This window comes from Mesoplodon mirus (assembly GCF_964341445.2).
Source record: "Mesoplodon mirus genome assembly, chromosome: 5".
Classification (NCBI taxonomy): Eukaryota; Metazoa; Chordata; class Mammalia; order Artiodactyla; family Ziphiidae; genus Mesoplodon; species Mesoplodon mirus.
In genome coordinates this window covers 155,504,281-155,531,761 of record NC_138980.1, presented here as the reverse complement: position 1 = coordinate 155,531,761, position 27,481 = coordinate 155,504,281, and the positions used below count along the sequence as shown (strand labels likewise).

At 43.0% G+C, this 27,481-nt stretch overlaps 1 protein-coding gene across 2 annotated transcripts in view; it reads right to left on the bottom strand.

Annotated features, from left to right (window-relative positions):
* Window positions 1-27,481, bottom strand: part of PRLR (prolactin receptor) — a 182,266-nt gene that overhangs the window by 130,388 nt on the left and 24,397 nt on the right. Inside the window, exon 1 of one of the 2 annotated variants that reach the window (XM_082623537.1) lies at window positions 7,238-11,731. The exons of the other annotated variant lie outside the window; for it this stretch is intronic. The gene's annotated coding sequence lies outside the window, so the exon portion shown is untranslated. Of the gene's footprint in view, window positions 1-7,237; window positions 11,732-27,481 lie in introns of those variants that run through there. 2 annotated transcript variants of the gene reach the window in all.

Below are 27,481 nucleotides of genomic sequence, written 5' to 3'. Positions count from 1 at the left end.
CCTGTTCTGGCTCCTGGGATGGACCTATCTGCTCTCAAGAATCAGGTCCCTGCTCTTGCTGAGGTTGGCGCCAGGGCACCCTAGGTGGCCTGTGGCTGGGATTTTCTGCGGGTAATTGGAGGCAGCTGGTGTGCAGCAGGAAGTGCACCAAACTAGCAAAGTCCTGGCTCTTCTACTCAGGAGCTGGGGATCTTGGGCAAGCCAGTTTCCTTACGTATAAAATCGGTATAAGAATATCTACCTCAGAAGGTTGTTCTGAGGCATAAATGTAAATACTCTGACACTATGAAGAGAGAGGGATCACTGTCGTTAACAGAATGGGTCCTAGGTAGGAGTCAGGACACCTGAGTCCTAGGTTCCTGTCCCCTCATTAATTCAATGACTGTGAGCCATTCACTTAACTTCTCAGCCTTAGGCTCCTTATCTACCAAATGGATCAGACTGAATTCCTAAGATCCCTTTTAACCTGAAGAGTCTATGACTAGCATGACTCCAAGCCCCTCAAATAATAGATGAGGGAACTGAGCCCAGAAAGGTTAAGCCACTTGTCCAAGGTCACACAGCCTGGGGGCAGCAGAATCAACAGGCGTCCCGCCTCCCAGTCTAGGGTTTTCCTACTGGAGTGCAGAAGCCTTCCTATTCACCTACTGAAAACAGACAGGAATTTGAGGGGCAAGGGGGAGAGAGCGACCTTGCCTTGGCCTTGGAGGGCAGGGAGTCTACCCGCTCAAAATCTCCCTGTGGACAACAACCTTTCTGGTATTTCCCTCCACTGAAACTGTATATCCCCAATCTTGTTTCTTCAGCAGCTCTGTTTGACTTTGGCCTGGGTCAGCTACCCCCTCTCCCGGGCCCATGCTGTCTCCTTAATCCCCTGCCACTGCAGTCACACGGCAGCCGCCATGAGGCATCAGGGGGCTTGCTAAGAAGAAGAACCATGCGATGCCCAGAAAGTTCTACAGAGGGGCCATTGGGTCCTCCAGGCCCAGCTCTTGCTGATTTCAGCAGCTTGCTTTCTGATATTTCCTCGTATTCTTCTTTACCTGGAATTCATTTGGGGCCACCAGATTTGTTTAGCCATCCACACAAAAGATCAACACACCTTATTTATTTTTTAAAGGGCTCATTCTAATGTGAACTGAGGTGAGCAAACACTTTTATTCACGTCAGCGGCTCCCCCAGGCAGCCTGGGGTCAGCCCATTTATGACATCCTTCAGTAAGCTTCATCTCCAAGGCCCAAGGTGCTGGCCCCATCCCAGCCCCCAGGGCTGAGACATCGACAGTGGGAAGTTTCTTTTTCTGGGTTCATCAGGAAGATAGGGCCTTCTTTGGTTCTTTGCTAAAAGAAATGAGAGTTGCTTTTTTCCCCTCTGGGCTACTTGCATTGTCCAGTATACACAGCTTGGAGAACAGGAAAGCAAAAGCACCGACCTCATTAGAGCTACACATTCTCATCTTGCACCTGTTAGCCAAGAGTATTATCCAAAATACTCACTTGGTATGGTATAAGCCCTGACCAAAAAAAAAAAAGACACAAGTGGTAAATAATTGGTAAGGCCATACTGGTGCAAACCGGCTGAATTATAACCCTGCCATCCACTAGCTTGGGAGTTTTTTTATTTATACCTAGCATAATCTAACATTATTGAGAGCTTTTAAGTGCCAGGCACTGTTTAACAGGCATTAATTCATTTAATTTTCATTGAAAATTCTATTTAGGTGGGGTGACGGGTTAAATTGTCTCCCCCGCCAAATTCATATGTTGAAGTCCTAATCCCCCAGTACCTCAGAAAGTGACCGTATTTAGAGATAGGTTCATTACAGAGGGAATCAAGTAAAAAATGAGGTCATTAGGCAGACCCTAATCCAATATGACTGGTGTCCATATAAAAATGGGACATTTGCATGTAGACACTCATTTGGAGAGGATATCATGTGAAGATGAAGGCAAATATCGGAGTGATGCATCTACAAGCCAAGGAAACACCAAAGATTACCAGCAAATCACCAGAAACTAGGTGACAGGCATGGTGTAGAGTCTTCCACAGAGCCCTCAAAAGGAATCAACCTTGCCAACACCTCGATCCCGGGTTACTAGGCTCCAGAACTGTGAGACGATACATTTCTGTTGTTTAAGCCTCTCAGTTAGTGGTACTTTGTTATGGCAGGCCTAGCAAACTAGTACAGGTGGGCAACAGAATTATCCCATGTTACATGTGGAAACTGAGGCACAGAGAGGTTAAATGCTTCCCTAATGCCACACAGCTCAGAAATGGCAGGTAGCATGCTTCAGAATCTGTCTTCTTACCTACGTTAGAAGGAGGTATTTGCCCACTGCCAGGCTCAGGGACCCAGCTGCCTGGCATATACTCACAGCCTCTTTTGGGAGGACGTTTCCTCTTGGATTAGATGCAGGGACACAATTATCCGGACACTTGTTCTAGCACAGGATGGCAGAATGACATGGGCTCGACTATGGCCTCACTAGGAAGGGTCATGGACCGCCAAGGAGTTCAGTTACTTCTTTCTCTTTACTATAGGACTAGGCCGAAATTAAGCTTCATTTCAAAGGAAGAGCATTCAACTGTTCAAGACCAAGACAATTATTTTTAAATACTGTAATTAAGAAGGCAGATTCTGGAACAAGCTGCCCACCACTCCTTAGCCGTGTTGCACTGGGGAAACACTTACTCTCTGTGCCTCAGTTTCCACATGTAACATAGGATCCTTATACTTCCCACCTGTGTTGGTTTGCCGGGGCTGCCACACCAAAGTACCACAAACTGAGTGGTTTACACAACAGAAGTTTATTTATAGCTTCACAATTCTGGAGGCTAACTTTTATCAGGAGGAAATATTTGCATGATGCTGATTTTACATGACTGTAAAACAAAGCATTATAGTCACGGGCAGCAACAAAACATTGCAATTAATGAGTGAGCTATTTTCCCGAAAACCTGTTTCGCCAGCTCGCTTTCCCCTGACAGGAAGCCTGAGGTAGACAGGTGTGGACATAGAGGCTTCCGAAGAACTTCGTTTCCAGAAGATGTTATTGCAACAGCCTGCTACGTGCTCTCCGTGCCTCTGGTCTCGTTCCTTCCAAACTGATCTCCACCTTTCAGCCAGGACTTCCTTCTGTAAATGGGAATCTGATTGCACGTCTCTCCCATCCACAGTCCTTCTGTAATTTTCCGTAGCCTCAGCATCCTTGCTGACCTCAAACTCCATCCTTAGCTGCCTCTGCCTTCCAGCCTCAGGTCTCACCCATCTCAGGGTTCCGTCCGCTTTACACCCTAGTTTCCCCATTACCACCTGCTCTCTCGGTGCCTCTGCTCTTGCACTGGGCTCCTTCTGTCAGGAATATGCTATCCTGTGCCCTATTCCTCCCAACTTTACCTTCAAGACTCAGTTCAGGCATTAAGTCCTTGCAAATTCTTCCCAGATCAACCCAGCTGGGTCCCAGACCTTCTCCTGCACACCCACTGCTCTTGGGTCTCTCAGGACCCCCGACTTTTTCACACTTGTTATCGCCATTTCTGGTCCATGTGCCAGGGTCACCCATAAGCTTCCTGGGGACAAGGACTGGCTTTCATTTATACTTCCTGTTATATAACTGGTACTCAATCAACATTTGTTGAGAGAATGAAAAATTTGTTGAGAAATGAATAAATGAATGAGCCACAGTTTAATATTATAAATAATAAGGGCATGGCTCTGTTCTCTGTCATGAGTGTCTATCCTCTTATGTTCCCAGACATTCAGGGGCCCTTGTGAAGGAGCTCTGGCCATTCTCAGCTCCCTGCCCTCCTCTCTCCCAACTCCCAGTTTCCTGGGGAGCCTGGACCCCTTGCTGAGGCTTTACCTTTGTTATGGCTGGATATTTAAATGTGCTCCAATGTGGGTGGCTGAGAAATACAGGGTGGGTGGGAAGAAAGGGCATAGGCTAAGATAGAAGGAGGTTAAGTCTAAAGAGTGTTCTGGAAACCTGGGGAGAAAAACTGTGAGTGGGAGGAAGAGAGAGGGGAAGGCTTTGTGTCGTGAGTGAGTCCTAGTCCCAGGACAGAGTAGGACTGAGCCTAGCACTGCCTCTTCATTATCTCTCCACTATTACCAAATGTCGGACTTTGCCCTGAATTTCCACAAGCAGTCCCCCGATGAAGGCAAACACATGTAAGCAAGAAAGTAAAATAAAAGTTCTGTGCTGGTGAGCACCCAATAGCAGATGGCCTGAGAAAACAGATTGTGGTGAGATGCAGGAACTATCTTTCTCATAGAAATGTTTGCATACAGAGAACTTAGTGGTCATTCTCTGGAGGCCCATATGTGCAAGAAATGCCCCAGAGACCGGCCAGGCTCAGCAGATGGGGCCAGATGCTGGTGTGTTAGGAGAGGCCAGCTGTCCCAATGCTGAGTGAAGCTTGGCTCTCCCCTGCTTGCTGTGTTTCTGGCTACCTGGAGGTGTTGGGGCCACTTCTGCTGCCCCATGGCCGAAAGAGCACTGATGCTGATGCCTTGAGAACACACAGAATCAACACTGGGCCATCCTTGCCGTGGGTGTGTCCCCCTTCTTCAGGGATTGCCATTTAGGGGGCTTCAAGGTGGGAAGGCAGCTACTCCTTGCACCTCGACCCTCTGCATCTGATTAACTATTCACCATCACCCTCAACTCCCCCAGTAGAGATGGGGAGCCATATGTGTGTCTCTGGATGAGCCGCCCTGTTCAGGCTTCAGGCCAAGCAGTCCATGTTCTTTCCCTCAGATAAGAAATCCTTGGGAATTCCCTGGCGGTCCAGTGGTTACGACTGCACGCTTCCACTGCAGGGGGCACAGGTTGACCCCTGGTCAGGGAACTAAGATCCCACATGCCGTGAGGCGTGGCCAAAAAATAATAATAAATAAAATAAACTGATGTTTCTCAAATATTAAAAAAAAAAAATTCTCAAGCGTTCTCCACCCTGGTGCTGACTCTGTAAGTCATATGGGCACAAACATGGGTAGGGTATGGAGAGATCCCAAGCAAAATACCCTCATCGTCTTACCAGGCTCATTCACCCCTTTCATCACAGGAAGAGAAAGCGCTATGGGTACCAAGGAATGCCAGTATCACACCCTGAGAGGGGACCTGATTTTAAGCAGTGACCTTGTGCAAGATAAAGTTCTGGTTGTTAAACTCTTTTGCCCAGGGAGCACTACCCAAGTGGTGAATTCTGACTGGTGAACGGCTATTGATCCTGCAGTTTCTGAGCTGATTTTCCAGCTCCCCTGGAGGGCTATCCCCTTTCACCCAGACTGTTAGCTGCACTCCCTTGGCTGGGCTCCCACAGCTCCCATGTGTGGGCTGCTGCTATGTGGCACAGACCTTCTCTCCTCTCAAATGGGAGCATCTGGAGGGCATGGCTCGTCTTCCTCTCACAGCTGTTTCTTAGCACCTGCATCACCCATTTGGTCTTCCTGCCTCCAGAGCAGTTGTTTGGGCTAATTCTGCTGCCTTGTGATTGGGTTGAAAAGTGAGGGCTTGGAGAGCTGGATTCCGGTCCTTTGGTGAGAGTGCCTTTTTACCTGGGATGTCAGGTTAGCTTGAATCTCCCTTGGTTTTCCTGGCTCCCTGCAGCTTGCCTCTGCTTCTGTCCACAGAACATCTCACAAGCCAGGGGCAGATGGTGGCAAGTGAGATGCATTCTTGGTTGAGGAGGGGAATGTCCCAGGCAAGCTTTGCCCCACCACAGAAAAGGGCTCAGCCGAGTGAGCGATGAAGACCTGCCTGAGGTGACCGGCCAACCTCAGAAGCTTCAGATCTTCTGGTGTCTGGGCAAACTTGCTCTTTAGGAAAGGTCTTGGAAGGTTTAATGGGTGCAACAAATATTTATTGGATGCCTGCATTGCACTGGGCTCTCGGGATGAGACTGACATGGTTCCTGCCCTCATGAAGTTTCTGTCTATAAGAGCAGGAAAGGCCTGGTGGAGGGTCAGTGAGCAGCAGGCTTCTCCCATCAAGCACTTGCCTTAGGCTGGTTCAGGTCTCTGCGCTCATGTTTATTTTCCCACTTCTCCAAACCTTCCTCCTTCCTTCTATCATGTCCTGTGGACCTTGCTGCTTTCTCTGCATCCACCCATTCCATTGTTTCTGCTTTTTTATCTTACTGAAAAGTCTGCCCAAATGGATAAAAATCCTGTTGCACATCCATACAATGAGAGATTACTTAGCGCTAAAAAGAAATGAGCTATCAAGCTGTGAAAATACATGCAGGAACTTTAAAAAGCATATTGCTAAGTGAAAGAAGCCAGTGTGAAAACCCTATATCCTGTAGGATTCCAACTGTATGAGGAAATTCTCTGTGGAAAAGGCAAAACTATAGAGACAGTAACAAAGGTCACTGGTTGCCAGGGGTTTGGGAGAAAGGAGAAAGGGATGAATGGGTGAAACACAGGGGATTTTTAGGGCAGTGAAACTAGTCTTTATGACACTGTAATTGTGGATACACGACCTTATGCATTTGTCAAAACCATGGACCTGCACAACACAAAGAGTGAACCCTAATGTCAACTATGGACTTTAGTTAATACTCATGTATCCATGCTGGTAATTGTAATAACTGTACCGCACTAATGCAAGACGGTAATAATAGAGGAATCTGTGCGTAGGGGAGAGGTGGGAAATGGGAATTCACTATATTTTCTGTGCAATTTTTCTGTAAACCTAAGGTTGCTCTAAAAAAATGAAGTCTGTTAAAAACAAACAAACAGGAAACGAAAACCTCAGGCCAAATCACCAAATTTCTCTTGATCCTCCGGTGTGGGCTCCGCTGGGCCTTCACAGTTCACTGCCTGGCCTCTCTCTGCCTCCAGTGAGATCCGGAGATGTTCCGGACTCCCCATCAGTGCCATGCACCCTTGTCTTCGCCACCTTTTGCTCTCCCGTCCCACACCCTCAGGACTGATATGTCATGTGACCAAGCCGCTGTGTCCTCACGCTGCCCTCTTGATCTTCGCTCCCATGCCAGGCCCACACCCTCTCCCCGGAACGCCCGTGGTCTAGAGGGGCCTACATGTTGGTTTTTATGTTCACATGCCAGCTCCTCGTTCGTCTCTTCTTGAAACAAGAACCTTCCCCTAAGATCTTTGTGCAGCCATTGATACCCTAATCATACTCCGTGCCTTCTGCCCATTTCTGATCCCAGAAGAGAAACACCGAAAGGAAAGACTCCAACCTGACAAAGAGAGCTGAAAGTCTCTCACCTGTGGCTTTCCTGCCGTCTGTCACCCCACTCCCACTCCCGGCTGGAGCCTGCCGCATCTTTGTTATGTGTCTTCGAGGCCAGTGGCCTGAGATGACATTCTCCTCTACATTTCCTCTCCTGACAAGGAGAGCATTGGGACTCTAACCAGTCATCTTTTTACAACCTGGGAAAAGGCACAACCCACTGTTAATAATTTATTTGCATATTAAAGTATGGAGGGTTGTTAATCATTGTTCAGTTATGGGGATAGGGCAGGCCAGACCATCTCTTGCTAAAAACATGAAGGCACACTTTGTCTCTGCAGGTTTCAAGGGTCAGAGCTTGGGGTCAGGGGAAGGCTTGCTCATGTGTATCTATTGGGTTTGGCTGGGGGTGAGGGAGAGGACCTTAGTCTGTAACAGGTTCTAAGTGAAAAGTCAAAGTTGATTTTGAAGGAAAATACTAACCCTCAAATTTCCAGAGAAGGCAGTCCATTAACTCCTGTGAAACAAAGGCACTGAAAAGGACCAAGAGAATGGCTTGTTCTGAAACCACATTCAGCGGTCCCATACTGAGCGCACACTCCACGGAAGGCCACGCTGCGGAGTTTGAGCTCAATCCTGCAGGCAGCGAGGTGCCTATACGCTTCCTGGGAGGTGACAAGTGTGTGGCAGGATAAAAGGACAGGAAGTGAAGAGAGGAAATTCAGTAGAGAAAAAACAATGGGAATGAAGGCATAGTCCTACTTTCTTAAAGGTTCTGATTCACATGCTGTCTGCCTGCTCAGAAACTGGACACACATAGACAAAGGGGACTCATATACGAGAAGCACATTTGGGGATGTCTAAGGTCAACTGAGACCCTTGAAGGAATTCTCCAAAGGCTGGTTTCCCTGGGGAGGAACACCTCCTCACACCCTCGTTCCTCATACCTTATCTCTTCCTCACACCAGGAGAAGCCAGCAAGGGGAGCAGTTACCCCGCAGTGCGGGCTAGCCGAGGCCAAGGGACACCCGCCCTGAGCATAGAAGCCTCACTGGCCAGGAGGGTCTTGCTCTAGACTCTTAACTCCCCAGGCTTTGCAGAGCAAGAGAGTAGTGCCATGCACTTTGTAGCTCTAGAACCTGGTACATAGTACTTACTCAATAAATGCTTAGGGAAGAAATGGTTGTATGACATTTAAGCCACCACTTCAGGATAATCTCCCTCAAACTACCTAGGCCAACTGTTCTCTTTCTGGATGTCGCAGCACTGAGGATTGTAATGCTCCTGTGAGGCTGGGCATGGAAGGGTTGATATGAAAGGCCTAGATTTCTCTTCCATCTCCTCCACCACCAGCATAAGAGGATGCTCAGGGCACAGTAAACTGTCACACTGCTGGGAGAATAGCTCCAAGTTTTCTGAAGGAGACACGGCAGGGTTGTGTGATATTTTTAGTAATTCCCTGGATCCCTGAGAGAAAAACAGCAAAGAAAAGTAACCAGATTTTTCTCATCAGAGTAGAAATCCCCAGTGTGTTCTGACTGTTCATGCCTCTGGCTGCCAAAGGAAGCCTTCACAATGGCATTTGAAAGAAGAGAAGTCCCCTGTTCCTTTGAGGAAGTTGCCAATGACTGCCCTACTTGGAAGTTCTTACAAAATCTTACTCTGAAATGTGAAACTGATTTGGGCTTAGCCTATTGTGCCTGAAGGTGGAGTCTTGAGTGGGAGAGAGGAATACTCTCTGCCAGGGGCTTAGAAGGAAAGTCAATATAGGGCAGGGGGAAGGCTGGGACCCCAGAGAGCAAAGCAGAACGGAGCCGTAGCTGGTGAGGCTCAACGCCTTGAGAAGGTGGTTTCTGCTGAGACAACACTCCATCTCCCAGCCTTGCCACAAGCACTGCTGTGCAGGAGGGAGACGTGGATCTCCTGCCTGGGAGCCTGGGCAGTGGCCCACAGACCCTGGCAGGACTCTCCAGCGTGTGTGCAAACAGACTAACTGAAGGCCTGTTAAGACCTCCCCCAGGGAATGGGTCTCAGGGGCCGGGTGTGTAAGTTCCTGGGAACCACTTTCCTCTAACCTCAACATTTTTTTTTAAATTCAAGATCGATTAATTTGTCAAGAACTTCAGGCATGATGGGAAATAAAATGTCACAAGTGGGAAAGGAAGAGAGTGAGGTCGGTTCTACCCATGAGCTGTGCTATAGGGTAGCAAATCCTTGGACGGATTCACAGGCTCATTAAGAGTGTCTGAAGCTACAATCAGTTTTTGGTTTTCTTTTCGCTTTCTTTGAACTTAATCAGCCACAAGGCCAACTCCTCCCCTTCTGGCTGCTTCCCCAGGTCAAACTAACTGCCAGGCTTCCCCTTGGGAGGGTTCCCTTGTGGCTCAGATCTGGGAGTGACCGACTCAGGTGAATGATTAGGGTGAATGATGAAGACTCTGCCCAATGCCACCCTTGCTGAATTGGCATAGGTGCCACCCCCCAGCAGCTCAGCTTCTTCCGTCTGTCACTCGTGACTACAGCTGCTCGGCCCCTCATCACGCTCTTCAGTCTTTGAGGCTGGAGAGACGAACCTACAGGGCATAAGTCTGGGAGGAGGATCACAGTAAATCAGCCAGCTCACCTGGCACCATCCCTGAGAGCACTCCTGGGCCCGCGGCGGAGACTCACCCGCTTTGGGAAGCTTCTGTCGCCAGTGAGCACGGCTCAGAGCACACGACCTTAGTCAATCTGTGGACAGGAGCAAAGCTCCCTGAAGGCAAGGTTCATTCAGGGTTCCCACCCCACTTGGGTTTGCCATCTCGCATCTGCATCTGGCCCTGAGGATGCTCCTCGGGCGTGCAAGGGCACGAGGTCTGAGGCCGGTGAGCTAAAGGAGTACCGCCTGTCCTGGCGAGAGGGAAAACCAGCCTCTGATACCTGCCCTGACGATGGCGGAGCAGTGCAGGGGTGTTGCACTGGAGATGCTGATGGGACCATCGCTCTAGCCAGCCCTTCAATTCCTTTACAACATCCTCACCCCCCTCTTCGGATCCGCCAGTGACAGGGCAGCATTCTAGGTAGCCCAGCTCTACTTCGGGAATTTGCCAAGGATGGTGAAAAATTTTACACTCCTGCTGTGGACATCTCAGGGACGCTCTGAGAGCAGGAAGGTTGAGAAAACCTTGTCCCAGAGAAGGATTCCCTTGTCTTGCTCAAAAAGTGCTGGCCCCAGGCCTTATCAGAGTACGGCTTAGCTAAGTTGTCTTACACCTGCCAAAGTAAGCAAACAGGGCACTATTATATCGTGCCCTTGATTCTCTGGAGTATTCCTCCTGGTCCCAGGAGGCTGCAAAGCTGGTAACCTTCAATAGGCTTCCTTGGCATTGCACAAAAGGGGTGTCTCTGTGGGATGCTTACAGAAATCTCTTTTTATTTCATCAAACAAACACTGGCATTTTCAACATCTTCTGTTTGCCTCTCTCCTTTCTCAAAGATAAGAGCTGAATTCCTGACTCTGATTTCCTTGCCCCTGCACTTTAGTCAACTGGCCTTTTAATCTTATTTAATTTTATTCTTTGTTATTTGTGGTTATTCAGGAGACACTGGTTCTCTAAACAGGAAAATATTTTGGCTGCTGAAAAAAATAGTCTTTTGGCTTCTTGCTTCGTATTACTAAATTCCACCACGTGGTCTTTTTCCTCTCTTTCCTCCCGGTCCCTTCTTTGCCACTGAAAATTATGTAAAGCCTACCTGGTTTGGGTTATAAAATCGGTCACTTGGACTGTATCTACAGCAGCTCTGACTGTGGTGTCCTTAGTGAACTGCAGACACTCTACAGGTAACTTGTTAGTCCGACGATCTGCTTGTGCTGAGAAGCCGGAAACCTTCCCTGCAGCCAGCTGATCTGTCCCCCTTGAAGTCTTTGCTCCTAAATCACAATCACCACCACAATAACAGCAGCAAAGTTCAAACGAACTGAATATGTGTTGTTTGCCCGTGCCCTGGGTTGTCCCCTCGAGGCTGGGTTCTGGCTTTTCCATAGAGCTGGTTGCAGAGAAAGCAGCATCCCTTGGCAGGAAGCTCCAGCACTGGAATAGAGGTTCTTTTTCTCAGAAGCAGGAAAAGTAAGAGAAAATGCACAGAAATGTAGTCCTAAGCCCACCCCCCAAATTCACCAAAAGTTTCAGAAGGCTCATACAGTTCCCAAGTCAACAGGGCTTTTTCTTCAGTGTAAAGACATTTCTACAGGAGAAAAAGATCAGCCAAGAGACAGAATTCGATGCAGACCCTCTATCTTTTCTCCCCCTAAGCCAGGCTGTGCACTTTGCAGACATTTTCAATTTAAAATATCCCAGATATGAAAGTGGTTATGATTGTGAGATAGACAACATACCCGGTTGAAAAATGTCATTTTCTCTGAAAGGAAGAGCTGTGATCTATTTCATTGTACCAAATGGCTAGGAAGAATAATAATTCCCACTAATCTTCTGTGATTAGGGTTATAATGGAAAGGTTTCCAGGGTGTCATTTTTATAGCTATAAATTTACCCTAAAGGGGATGGAATTTCAGGAAACAAAAAAAAGTTTTCTAAAAACTTTTTTTCAAAAAATGAAAATAGAAAAAAATCCAACTCATTTAAAATATGTTCTTCCCCTTTACATTTTACCTTTATAGTTCTCTAAATAAAATCGAGTTATTTACATGAGCAATGCATGTAACCTATCTTGATATTCTAAAATGAGGTGATTGTAAACCTGTAAATGAGACTGAAAATTAAGATTTTGTGGATTTCAATTCCCACTACATTTTGCAGCTGCCTTACTCCCCAAAATTCCAAATTTGTACTCCAAGGCATCAAAATTTCCCAAAACATATCTATCATCATAACTAAATAGAAACCCAGGACTGAATGAATATAAGAAAAGCAAAGGCTTTGATAAACTGTCCCCCCCCAAAAAAAAAATCAGGGGTAGGGGTTGGTCATAGCCCAAAGCGTGGGTGTGAGTTTTAGAAAATGCAGCTCTCTTTCCAGCCAGCATGGTCCTCCAAGCCCTGAGCAAGAAAGGAATGGTAGGGCTGGATGAGGAAAGGGTGGCACTTTGAAGATGGCTGGTTGTTTAGGTGACATGGAATGGATGACATAGGAAGAAGACCCGTGCGAAACTGACTAGCTCTGAGGTCCTGGGCAATTCCTGCAGTCTTCTCCTCTATAAAACAGGAATAAGAATACTTCACGTGGCTATGGTGAGGTTTAGAAATAATATACTTAGTGCACGTGTTCCACTGGAGGCACTTGGTAAATGGCAGCTCTCATGAGAGTCAATGACCCTGAACACAAGAACAAATCAATTCTGTCTTGGCCACAAGCTACCAGGGCCTTCCCTCTGTTTACTCTAGGGCAGAAGAGGTTGCTAGTCATTCTCAGAATATAAAAACACTCAGGGTAGTGATTCTATCCACCTGGTTTGTTGACAGACAATTGCTTTGCCCAGCAGCCAAAGAGAGGGTGCTCAAAAATATACTCTTTGTAAATGGCAGCTAAATTTCACTCAATGAGTTTCTCTACTATAAGGAAAAGGAGATAGTCTCATGGACACATTCTGTAAGAACAAAGCTTTTTTTTTTTTTTTTTTTTTTTTAAACCAAACTGATCTGGCAGCTCTGGAGAGAATATGGGACTGAGAGAAGAGCCCAGGTTTTCTGGGTATTGCTATGAGCTGTCAGGATATTAAGGCTGTAGTCCCAATTCTAACACGAAGAATGATGCCTTGCCTTCATACCATTCTCTTCAGTTTCGAGAGCCCCTAGGTATGTCTGGCCTGATGGATCCTCATATGTGAGATATCAGGCCAAATAATACTGATAGGGATAGATTAGGATAATTAAATAGTCAGTTTTTAGAAATCCCAGTAGGGGACTAAGGACAGAAAGGGAATTTCAACAGAGTTTGGGAGACTGTTGTAAGCTAATGACTACTCAAAAGAAGAATCCAGTAACCTAGCAACAATCTATACTACCTTGAAGGAAGACCAGGCGTATCCAAGAGCCAGACACACTCAAGCCACAAACCCTGATTATTAAAACACAAGACAATAGATATGGGGCCTGAGTCTTATTACGTGAAATCAGAGAGTTAATAGTCCTTGAAGAGTAACATTTCTGCATGTGGCCAAGACAGAAATATGGGTGAAAGGGGAAAGAAATTAGGTGAAAGAGGACATTATATCGAAACCTGAGAAAAATTACCATATTTTAGTATATGTTACCACACTTTTGCTGATATACATATGATTTAAATAGCACTATGACAGTCTCGGTTAAACCATATAGGGCCACAGGAGAGACTAATGATGTAAGCCTTGACATCTTCTGAAGAATGAGTAAGAAGGTGGTCTTCTCTCCTCCTCACTTTTTATTTGATTATAAAAATGTAGCCCTCTTCATTCTCAGGGCTGCTGTGCTCCCTTGCCAGCCCGCTTGTATCTCTCACAAACGTCCTGTGTTAATAAACTCATTCTTTGCCTGAGGCTTTGCCTCACGCTGAATTCTTTCTGTGATGAGACAAAAGAACCCTAGCTTCAGTAACAGGTGAGCGGTTTTAATCAAAAGACAGTGGGTTCGAGTCCCCTCCTCGTCAGGGATCATGGGTTCAAGTCCCAATCTGAGTTTTGGCTGGGTTCGAGTCCCATCCGAGAAGGAGTGAGGTTTCAGCAGCAACCCCATTTTATAATAAGAAGCCAAGAGTCCAAAGGGTTAACAGATTTTCCCAGGATCATACTGATGAATAGAAGCAGAGTTAGAACTCAAACTCAGATCTTTTATTCTTCATAAGACCCTGCCTCTTCTCCCAGATTTTAGCTATATGGTACTAGCAAATTCCATGGCTCAATACCCAGGTCTGGAGATAGATTCAGTCTCTACCAACCTATATCTTTAAGCAAGTCATTTATGCTCTCTGAAACCCAGTTTCTTCTTTAAATGGGGATAATAATGATAGCCCTCAAAAATTACGAAGAGTAGAAGCAATAATGCATATGAAGTAATTAGTACAGTATCTAGCACATAGCAAATGCTAAAAAATCAGTTATTAATTTTACTATTATCCTTGTTCCAGACTTCGATTCCCATCCTGGAACTAGGAAGGCAGCCATGGAGTAGAAGACAGAGCACAGGACATGGCATCTGTTGGAAGACCAGAGTCTGAGAACTGGCCTGGCTGCTTCTCAGCCATGTGGTCATGGACATGCCATGTCACTGTGGTGACTTAGTCTCTTCATCTCTAAAAAATGAGGCTATTAATATATACCTACTGGAGGACTTCTCTGTTGGTGCAGTGGCTAAGAATCCTCCTGCCAATGCGGGGGTCACAGGTTCGATCCCTGGTTTGGGAAGATCCCACATGCCACAGAGCAACTAAGCCCGTGTGCCACGACTACTGAGCCTGTGCTCCAGAGCCTGAGAGCTGCAACTACTGAATCCCGCGTGTCTAGAGCCCGTGCTCTGCAACAAGAGAAGCCACCGCAATGAGAAGCCCGCGCACCACAACGAAGAGTAGCCCCCGCTCGCTACACCTAGAGAAAGCCTGGGTGCAGCAATGAAGACCCAATGCAGCCAAAAATAAATAAATTAAATAAATAAATTAAAAAAAATATATATACCTCCTGGAGTTGCTGTGAGAATGGAATGAAAAATACAATCCCTTGAAATACTCTGCAAAGGAAAGGTAGTGTGCAGGAGTGAACAGAAATCCAACTACTGCAAACTTTCTCTACTTCTTCTCTATGTTTTAATAATGAAGTATGTTGCCAAAGAACCTTCTATCTCACAAGAGTAGCTGAAAACTTGGATCTTTCTTTTGTGACTCAAGGAAGCTGCATAAAACAAAGATATGAGTTTAATCACTCACTCTGCTGGTGCCATCTTTTTTTTTTTTTTTTTCCGGTACGTGAGCCTCTCACTGCTGTGGCCTCTCCCGTTGCGGAGCACAGGCTCCGGACGTGCAGGCTCACCGGCCATGGCTCACGGGCCCAGCCGCTCCGTGGCATGTGGGATCTTCCCGGACTGGGACACGAACCCACGTTCCCTGCATTGGCAGGCGGACTCTCAACCACTGCGCCACCAGGGAAGCCCTGCTGGTGCCGTGTTGAGGAACTATAAGGAGAGTGGCATAAGCATAGCAAGCATTGCTTTGGAGCAAGAGAGTAAGATGAAAGAGAGGATGTGATAATTACCTGGACCAAACAAGGGTGGAATCTTCAGCAGAGTTGGCACAGGCTAATTTTGGGGGGTCATCTCAGCAGTGAAAGAGAAGGGAAGCTAGCACTGATGTGTGCTTGCCTAAGTTAATAGCTGGAGAATGACTAATGAGGACTACAGATGAATCTTTATGGCAAGAGATAAGACCCATGCTGCCTCGAACACAGACAGGCACTAGGGAGTGAGCTCACTTGATTTAGTGTCTACCAAGATGCCTGGGAACTCTGGCAGTTCTAAGAAGACACTGAGTTCTTAGGGAAACCATTGACTTGGGAGAACATGGCCCATTCTCTTGCAAAACCATGACCCCCACCATATGTAGTTGATCTTTTTTTTTTTTTTTTTTTTTTTTTTTTTTTTTTTTTTTGCAGTACGCGGGCCTCTCACTATTGTGGCCTCTCCCGTTGCAGAGCACAGGCTCCGGATGCGCAGGCTCAGTGGCCATGGCTCACGGGCCCAGCCGCTCTGCAGCATGTGGGATCTTCCCGGACCGGGGCACGAACCCGTGTCCCCTGCATCGGCAGGCAGACTCTCAACCACTGCGCCACCAGGGAAGCCCTGTAGTTGATCTTTGAGTGAGATTTCTTGTACAAGGAAAGGCAAAGCAGAAAGAAGTTGACTCTTTATTTGAACTCATCTCCAAGTAGAAGACTTCACCTCTTTTATTCAGGCTCTCCAGCAGGACCTAACCGAACCACTATCACTACCTCTCAACATTGCAAAAAGAAAACAAAACAACTCTCTTTTCCATCTAGCAGTTACCTCTGCTTTATACAGCCTCCCTAAGGCAACAAGTGCTGGAACCAGTTTGGCAAATGTTTCTGAGAAATATACCATCCAACCCAGGCGAGAGCTCATATATGGAGGGAAGTCCACCTTTCACATTTATCTTGCTACTTCTGTCATGTAGCATCACATTGTCTGAAATTTGTCTTGCTATTGGGACACTTTGACTTGTAGCTGCTTCATCAAATGCAAATCGTGTGTCTCCTTTGGACTGTGAACAACAAATTCTAGGGTAACAAAACAAAAGATAAAATCTCCCCATAGAAAGTAATCCAAATGCCTCATGGCCCCTCCCCATAAGGAGGTTTTATTATAATTAAAACCAAACAAAGTGTCCACATGTAAACTAAAGGACTATCCAGAGGGCCATTACCAATAAGCATTGGAGACAGAAGGACATGGAAAGATGCTGGGCCCTGGTTTTTCATCTATAATATAAACATAGAAATACTTCTTCATGTTCTACCTTGTAAATATGATCAGAGGATTAATGAAATACTGTTAAAGGTATGTGCCATATACACACACAGACGTATAAATCTATATATCTATATCTATATCTAACTCAAAGTACATGAAAATTTTGGAGGTATAAAGATGGACATGAAGATGACAACTACTTCCAAAAAGTGGACTGAATATCTTTTTCCATATGGGATGGGTGAGCATGATAAAACAGAATACTAAGGTCTTGGTGCAGGCCAGTACTTGTAAGTTATTTCATACTTTCGAGCTAGAGAAACCTTCTGAGACCATTCTTGTCCAGCCTCAGACATCATGCTCTTACTCTGCCTTAGCACCAACCTCCAATAGTTATTCAGTCTCTGCTCAAACACTTCAGGGGAAAGGGAGGTGAGTACTTCACTTAGCAGCTGCAGTTATCACAATCCTAGTTAATTTGAAAGCTTTAGATTGCTAGATAGGTCCTGCTGTAACAATTCCCACTGTTCTGGTTCTAGCCTTTAAAGCCTCCCTCCTCCTGCACAATAAATCTTTGTTGAACTTCCAGCAAATCCTGATTCTTAGTAAGGTATTGAAAAGCTGGGGATATTCAAAACACGGTAGCTGATTTGTAAAGAATCACAAAATTTGAGTGATGTTGTAAGAGTATACTTAACATCTGGGCTTCTAAGAAAAATGGTATCCTACTCTTCTGGTAAGGGCAAAGTAAGAAGACAGCCCTAAGGCCTCTTTGGATGTTATTAATATCAGTGCATAAAGAGAAACACTTGAAGGACCTGTCGGTCTGGTTCTGACTTCAGCTTACTCTCCAATGTCTTTTTTTCTCTCTCTCTCTCTTTTTTGCAGTACGCAGGCCTCTCACTGCTGTGGCCTCTCCTGTTGCGGAGCACAGGCTCCGGACGTGCAGGCTCAGCGGCCATGGCTCACGGGCCCAGCCGCTCCACGGCATGTGGGATCTTCCCAGACTGGGGCACAAACCCGCATCCCCTGCATCAGCAGGCAGACTCTCAACCACTGCGCCACCAGGGAAGCCCTCCAATGTCTTTTTTACTCACTCTATGAATATTTAAACAAAACCAAACAACCAGTATTTATTAAGCACATAATATTCTCTCTTAGATTTTTAGCTTTTACCTTTCAGTGTCTTGGGTAGTAAATTCAATTGCAGTATTTGTAACATCTCAGAGGTCTCATCATCAAATCTGTTAATATTCCTTTGAGATCTTTCTAGTACTTCTCCATGCTTAACACGAAACCAGTTCCAGGTATCTGGTTTCATATAGCCATGAAAGGGTAAGAAAAAGATATCTGGAGACATGACTAGGGATTATCCTTCATTCCTTGACCCTGAGACCTGTATTATCATAAGCATTAATCCAGCGGTCCCCAATATTTTGGGCACCAGGGACTGGTTCCGTGGAAGACAATTTTTCCACGGATGGGATGGGGGTCGGGGGGAGGGTTCAGGTGGTAATGCAAGCGATGGGGAGCGATGGGGAGCGGCAGATGAAGCTTCGCTCACTCACCAGCCACTCACCTCCTGCTCTGCAGCCCAGTTCCTAACAGGCCACGGGCCAGTACCAGGGGTTGGGGACCCCTGCATTAATCCTTTCAGTTTCAAAATTGGCCAGTTATCAAAACTGTCCTGGAAGGCAGCCTTTACTTGTCAAAACTAGCATCAGTAGAACACAGACAAATGCATAAAATTTGCTAGATCAAAGGAAGATAAAGTGTTAAAACTACAGACTCTGCAGTCAGATTGCCTGGGATCACCTAACTAGTTGTGTGACATTGGACACATTACTTAACTTCTTCTTTTTTTTTTTTTTTTTTTGCTGTACGCGAGCCTCTCACTGTTGTGGCCTCTCCCATTGCGGAGCACAGGCTCCGGACACACAGGCTCAGTGGCCATGGCTCACAGGCCCAGCCGCTCTGCGGCATGTGGGATCTTCCCAGACTGGGGCACGAACCCATGTCCCCTGCATCGGGAGGCGGACTCTCAACCACTGCGCCACCAGGGAAGCCCTACTTAACTTCTTTATGCTTTAGTTTCCTCATCTGTAAAATGGAGATAATAATAAGAGAACTCACCTATTGCTTCTAACAGGTAATTTATATATTTCCATTGGGTGATATTTAGTCAAATCCAGGGTGGTGGACCCTAGCTTTTGGAGGCATGAGTGTAATCTAGCAGAGAAAACCAAGCCTCTGAATCAAGAGACCTGACTTCAAGTCTTCTACTAACTGTGACTCCTCCAAATCACAGATCAAACCACTTAGCACAGTACTCAAAGCTCTTTACCATCTGACCCCAACCTACTTTTTTAGCCACACTTGCTGTCACTTCCTATTTCTTCTCTGTATGTTCTGCCCATCAGACTACTTGCAGTTGCCCAAAATATTAGGGACATATGAATCACCGTAAGTTTGTGTGTGCTATTTCCTCGATAGAATCTCCTCCTTACTCTCTTCCTGCTTCTTCAATAAGTGCCCTCACTTCTACCCGTGACTGTATTACAGCTCTCTCCTCCACTAGACTGTGTGCTTCTGAAAGGTAGAGAGTGGTCACCTTTTCATCTTGGTGCCTAGCATAGCATCCAACATGGTGGGCAGGCAGGAGCTGCTTGCAAATGATTGAAAGAATAAATGAATATGTTTTACGAAAATCTCTTAAGAACGTTGATCATAATAGGGCTCCTTTCTCCGTTAGAAAAATACATGAGGGCATCACTTTGAATATAAACTAATAATACAAGATATACTAACAATGAAACCTTGACTAAAGACATGAGTGCAATATAGCCTTAGGCCACTCCTACACTCCTTTGAAAGCCTGAAAAAAACATTCAAGTGGCAATTATTTTATGTGTCCCTGGAAATGTCAGTGGAAACTCCTCTGATAATGGAGCATCTGTCTTCTGACAATATGGGGGATGGTGCATAATGACCCCATTCGTGGCTTTGCTCTTAAACACATTATAAATCCCTGATGACTTCTCATTGTCAGCTGTGTCCTGGATAGACACCGCCCCAAAGGGCAGTGGGGACAGGAGAGGATCTGAGTCAACCACATCTTTCATCTGGTCCTGGAAGGAGCACCAGTTACGAGGCTATCTTGTTGCCTCATATGCTCCCTGGTTTGAGAACAATCCTTTTAGAAAGACTGAGCTGTCCTTTTCAACAGGCAATAGAAAACTCAAAGTAGATTCTTGTGCTACAGAGGTTGGGCTTTTGGTAAAGTGTGGTTTAAAAAAATCTTTAGGTACCATCAAATATCTGGTTATGCCAGAGGTGACAGTGGTGACAGAAGATGCCTTGCTCAGCAGGACATTTTCCTGAGAATGTAACTAGCAAGACCCACTAAGTAGAAGAAAAGAGGTGAGAGACCAACATTTCTTGAGCTCCTACCATGGCAAAGTGTCATTAGGTTGTGTCTGAAATCATCACAAGAAGGCAGATAGCATCCTATGGTGCCAAAACTTTGGATCATTCTGCCCATTTGTGGTCTGAAGTATTGTCCACCACTCATGGTGCAGAGGGAAGCAGACACCTACTAAATGATGGTCCAGTGGCTGGAGGTGTTAATGTAGATCTGATGGGGGCTTTGTGCTAGTCTAACACAGCTTTGCTAATAACTTATCAAACATCTGTGTCAAGACAGCAATAATTTATATGGAGTATTAGTGGGACTAACTTCTTGAATATGGTTTCCTAATAACAAAGATCCTTTTTTCATCTAGTGGGAAAACATGGGAAATTTGAACCTTTACCAAGAGCTTGGAATTGCTGTACTAAATATTTTGGGCAGGTAGTTAATCTTTCTCTCCTTGAACCTTTCTCTTTGTTTGGTATCCTTGGTGTTGTAAGCCAATATTGAGAAAGTTGAGATTGATTTTTCTGAGGGTCATTAAGAGAACAACACAGCTCTTATTTTTATTGGTTGTGGTAAGAAAAATCATCAAGATGAGGACGTGCATGTTTCTTAGAAACACTGTTTTATGGGACAATGTTTTCATGGTACTTTAGGGAATATATATTTCAAAGGCTAATTGTGTGAAACTTTTCTCTCAAAAGAAGATTGGAAATTAACATTGATGTCTTACTTCTGGATTAGAAAAGTATCCTGGGCTGAGAGTATTTTTTTTTTTATTTTTTTTGCGGTATGCGGGCCTCTCACTGTTGTGGCCTCCCCCGTTGCGGAGCACAGGCTCCGGACGCGCAGGCCCAGCGGCCATGGCTCACGGGCCCAGCCGCTCCGCGGCATATGGGATCCTCCCAGACCGGGGCACGAACCCGTATCCCCTGCATCGGCAGGCGGACTCTCAACCACTTGCGCCACCAGGGAGGCCCTGGGCTGAGAGTATATAATACATACTCATAAGCAATGATGAAATGCTTAGTAACATTTTGTATCTTATGACTAGGGTAGATCTATTTCCTGAGGGAGCAGGTTTTGGGATTTTTCATTGTACACAGCAGAGGGTACCTACAAAATGCCCATAGAGCTGTGCTGAGATTTAGTCTTAAGTTTCTGAGCCTTTTGGTGTCATTCTTCAAAGACTCTCACCTCCTCAATCTTAGCATCCCCAAGGAACAATGCAATATAATTTCAGAGTCAAAGGCTTTCCTGGTAGACATAAAGGACATAGTTCTAAGAGATTAAAAAATATATTTGTATGAGAGTCAAAAGATTTTTAAACAATATAGGAGACTCTTCTCAATTCCAAAAACTGGACTCATCATTTCCATACATGACAGTGGTAGAGGTCAAAGGAAGAACATGAATTACCCAGTGTAGGAGATTGTGTCTTACACATCTCTATATGGCTAATTTCTAGAATGTACCTGATACATCATAGGACCTCAGTGAAGATTAGTTGACTTGAATTCAAGTGTCACTCAGAGATGATAATGCCACATCTTTCCAGACATACACCTAATCACCTTTTTAAGAAAGTAACAAAAATATGATTAGCTACCTTCCTCTCACCCCTTTCCCCAGGACATTTGGTCATCTGTAAAAGGGTTTTCTTGGTGAGACAGCACTTGAAAATGCTAAAGACTTCTAGAGGGTTCATTATGTATTTGCTGTTATTTATGTGTATAAAACAGAGAAACATGTTAGTTGTGCATACAAACTTGGATTTGATTAAACTGAAGGTATAGTCAAGATTTGTGGGGGAAATATATAGAATGATACGATCTTAAAACTGGAAATAATTTTAAAAGACACTTACTAGATTTCTGGAGAGATGCCCCTATTTTTGATTACTTGTAAAGACATGGGGTGGAGGAGGGGAGAGAAGGAAAACTAAAAAAATACCCAAAACCAAGACCTACAGTTAGTCTATAGTCAGAAACTTGAAATGTTAAGATGAACATAACCCATGGCACTGAATTGAGAATCATCATTATTAAGCAACATGTGATTTTCTGCTAGAAACAAAACCAAACCGTTGGTAGGGAGTGTGTTCGTTCCTTTCCTGAAAACTGTACAGCTATCCCTCTGCTAAATGGAACCATCTTCAACCCAGCCGGGTGCCCCTTCCGTATCTGTATAAAAATCTCAATCCCCAGAAATCAATGAAGTTGGATGTTACAAGACTGAGTAGTGGCACAATGAATCCTGGAACACACATTCAATAAGAAAAGGCTACAGGGGAGAAAGGAAGAGCCCATGGAAGAAGGGCCTTCTAAAGATGATGAATTTTTGTGTTCTCTATTTTGAGTGCAGGAGAATAGACAGTGGGGGAAGAGAAAGTCCTAAATCAATACACAGAGCTCTATCAGTGGCATTCTTGTCAGGAGCTGATCTTGAACTAGGACATGTCATTCTGCCCTCCAGCTGTGGACCAGAAAACTTACAGCCCAGTACATATTGAGCAGGTCCAGGAACACACTGCACATGCTATGTGTTCCCAAATATTGGGTCTAAGGAGATTGATTTTCATTCCTGTATGAATAAACATGAAAAATAAATAGCATAGCTAGTGAAAAAAGTGAATAACAAGGGAACTGAAACATCATCTCAAAGACTATTTTAGAAAACTGTTTCTCACCCTCAACGAATGTAGAAAAAGGACACTGTGGAAAAGGACAGGTAGCCATTCCGAGATAAAGGGATGAAAGAAGAAAAGGTGCTGGGTGAGATAAGGAGGGATTGTAGGGAAGCAAAAAAGGAATAGCATTAATAATAGTATTAATATGTCCACTGAAGACAGTAAGAGGTAAAACTGACACTATAAGAAACAGAATCAGACACTCCCTAAAATATAGAAGCTTTGTACATTGTACTTCCTAAAAGGAATAAACGCTGTAAGAGATGGTAGATACATAAAATGGGGAACAGAATCAAATCAGTGTTAATTTGTACTCATGAAAAAGAGAAGAGTTATCACCATGAGATACCACTACATACCCAATAGGACAACTAAAATGAGAGTAACAACACAGTATGGTAGTGGGGCTATAGGACAGCTGAAACTCACATGGCTGGTAGGGGTGTTTTACACAACCACTTTGGAAAACTGTTGGTAGCTTCTTACCAGTTAAACCTATTCCCACCCTTTGACCTCAAAATTCCACCCCAGGTAATTAGTTATACAAAAGAAGTGAAAAATATGTCCACAACAACCCTTACAAGAATATTAATAGCTCCAAACTGGAAATAGCCCAGGTATCCACAAATAGCGACATCAATAAACAGACTGCAGTGTATTCATAAAATAGAATTATACTCAGCAATGAGTGAAATGAATTACTGATATAAGCAATAACATGGAAAAATCTCAAAAAACATTAGAAAAAAGTGAAAGAAGTCTCATATATAATATTGTAAGATTCCATTTATATGATATGCAGAACAGGCAAAACTAATCTAAGGTGATGGAAATCACATCAGTGGTTACTTCTGGTCGTTCGATTGCCTCGGAAAGAACATGAGGGAATTTTCTGGAATGATGGAAATGTTCTGTATCTTGATAGAGATGTGGGTTACTCAGATATTTGCATTTGGCAAAACTGCTAAAACTATACACTTTAGAATCTTTGTATTTTATCAAATGTAAATTACATCTCTAAAAAAGCATTCAAATTTTTAAAATATATTTTATAAAATATTCTTTTCCATTATAGGTTATTACAAAATATTGAATATATTTCCCTGTGCTATACAGTAAGTCATTGTTATTTATCTATTTTACATTTACTAGTGTGTATCTGTTAATCCCAAACTCCTAATTTATTCCTATCCCCCGTTCCCCTTTGGTAACCATAAATTTGTTTTCTATGTCTGAGTCTGTTTTGTAAATAAGTTCATTTGTATCTTTTTTAAGACACAACATTGTAATTCAACTATACCTCAATTAAAAAAAAGAAAAAGAGAATAAAGAAAATATAACCAAAGAAATATTCAAGATTATAAAATTTTTTTAAAAAAAGCTTCCCAGTGTGAATGCAAGATCTGACTCTGGAAATTGAACTGACTCAGAAAGTACTATGCAAAATCAGTAAAAAGAGCTCACAGCTAGATACATTATGATAGAATATTTGAATTAGAATGTAAAACCCATAAAATTCAGGAAGAAAAACTGATGACTAAGAGACAAAAATATGGATGGGCTCAGATTTTTCTACCACATGACTAAATATGAAAGGCAAGGAAGATGGTGAGATAAAAATTTTATACCCAGACAAATCATTATGTTGAAATCTGACAGGAATTTGTTCATGCTAACCAAGGGATTAAATATATATATATATATATATATATATATATATATATATATATATTTATTTATTTATTTATTTATGACCTACTTGCCCTACTTACAATAATTCTTGAAGACATATTTTAGCTGCCTGAGAGATGAATTAAAATAGGAAGTCAAAAGTAAGTAACCTGTGTTGTAAAATGACAATAGCTATGGACACAGAAATCAGATAACCATAGAACTGTCCCGGAATATACTGTAAATGATTACCTGCTGAGTAGGTAAAATAATTCATGAAAGAGAAGTCATGTAATATAAAATACTGACAGTAACTTGAATGAAAATGTTAAATTACTCTTATAAATACTGTATTCTTATAAATACTGAGAAATATAAGTATTCTTATAAATACTGAGAAATATAAGTATTCTTATAAATACTGAGAAAAGGGTTGGAAGGAAGTAAAAATGGATTAAACTTTTCATCTGTGAGGGGGTAATTCAATCACACCATTTCATTCTGAACTTGGTTAGAAAAGTGGATGTTCCTATCTTTGATTTTGGTAAGCATAAAGTATAGGTAGAAACCTTTTGAAAAATCTTAAGTGCAATCATTTGTAGAAATAAAAAAAGAGAATGACAGTCCTCTAAATTATTGGAAAAAAATAATAGCAAAACCAAACCATAGTCCACATGGCAAAAAGATAGAGATAAGGATGCACAAAATATTGAAAAAAGTAAGATCCAATTAATATAATTTTGATTGTCATAACTGATGTAAATTTCCAAATGAGAGAAGAATACTTCTGAGGTCAAATGAATTTTAGAAATGCTCAAACTCAGTAGAATGTTTCTTTACTGCAGATCTCAGACTCTTAACACATTAATATAAATTATGAACCTCCGAGGGACAGGATTTCATTTGGAGCATTTCCCGTTTATTTTATTAATTCTCATAGAATATACTTTGAACTATGTTAAACAAAGACGCATTCTTCTTAAAATTGGTATTAAGATGCTCACTGTTATCACTATTATTTACTAGAAATTATAATCAATATTGTAAGACATCAAATAGAAATTAGATGCAGCTATTAGAAGGAGAAAAATTATCACTATTTACAGACAGCATGATTACAAACTCTTATAATCAACTAAAAACTCATAATTAATTACAATGAGTTAAATAGATAGAAAGAAAATATACACACATTAGTATTTTTCCTATATTTCAGTAATATCAGAGAGAAGATATGGAAAAAAGATCCATTCATATTGAAAAACTAAAATTATAAAATGAATAAGAATAGCCCTAACCCTCCTAAATGTGAGGACGTATATGAAAAAATTTGTAAGGTTTTGACAAGAAATATAAAAGATAATTCAAATAAGTTCAATGCTTCCTGATGGGCTGACTCAATACTAAAAAGAATGCCATTTCTTCCACAACTGACCAATGAGTTTATCACATTCCCAATCAAATTACCAATGGGAAATTTTATGTGTGTGTGCGCACGTGCGAGTGTGTGTGTATATGTAAACACACACACACATACACATACACAGATATGTATTTACCCACATATATGTTATATATATGCATATACCCTTCAAACTTTTCAAAATCATTTTTGAATTTATCTAAGAGAACACACTGGCAAGAGTAGATTTTGAAAGTAAAAAGTGATCAGAGGGTACATGCCCTACTGGTTTAAATGTTTCATAAAACTCAAAACCAGTAGATACAGTGATGCTGTATCTTGGGCCAGTGATGCTGGCCCAAGAATGGACATAACAATAAACCTAAATAAATCATTTTGCTTTAGACAGTATGATGTGCATAAGAACGTAATATATACAGCTGAAGCACTGCTTGTCAAATGAAAACGCATGAGTTATACAGCACATTCCCTGCCCATCATCATTACCTCTCTCCTGGACCATGGTGGCAGCCTCTCCAAGGGTCTCCTGCTCATACTGTTGACTGCTGCTCCCCTCACCCCATGGCGCATACACACAAACACACACACACACACACACACACACACACCCGTGCTCTAGGCATAGAGCGCATTTAGCATTTAGGTGACTGAACCTTCACACATACTGTTTCCTCTGTCCCAGTTCGCATTGCCATTGTCTCTTCATTCTCAGCTAGGAAGCTGCTTTCTTCCAGAAGCCTTCCCTACCCCCCAAATCCAGATTAAGTGTCTCAAACACTCTGTACTTCCTCTTGCATAGCTTACAATAAGCTATATTATTTATAAAATGGCCTGGGTTTTGTTTGCCTGACTCCCTCATTAGGCTGTAAGCTCTGAGGAGGCAAAGTCACCTCTGTCTTGTTTTCTGTTTTATCCCTAGTATCTTGCTTAGTGCCTAAACACATAACACTCTATACGTACCTGTTGAATGAACAGCTAAAAAGTAATCACAAAGGAAACATGTGATAGACTTCGAGCCACAAAAATTTACAAATTTGTTTGTCAAAAATATTTTCAACAGAATTAAAAGACAACCACCAAATCAGGGAAAATAGAACAAATATTATAGAAAACAGATTGATATCCTCCAAATATTGAGAGTTCATTTTTAAAAATTAAGAAATTTTAAGAAAAATGAAGAAAAGATTGAGTCAAATGCAAATCTTGATAAATCAATATGAAAGCGTAAGTAATAAAATAAGAAATATGGATGGTGGTAAATGTATGAAAAGTTAGTTATACCTGCTAATCAAAGAAATGAAAATTAATATTTTTTAGACTTATCAAATTGGAAAAAATAGTACATTCACATGAGGGAATGTTATGGAAGCTTAAAAAGCCATGTTTTCAGAAAAATTTATTGACATAAGACTATCATATAATATTGTTTCAAAAGGAGATTTTAAAAAAAGATATACATACATATTCCTAAATTTTTAAAGAATGAAAAAGGAAAAATTTTAGTCATATATAAACAGTGATTTTTTGGGGGGAGTGGTTGAATTATGGGTGCTAACAATTTTCTTTATTCCATTCTATAATGGCAGAGAAAGGTTATAAAAATTTTAAGCCTATATAAAAACCCTTTTTCTAACCTTTC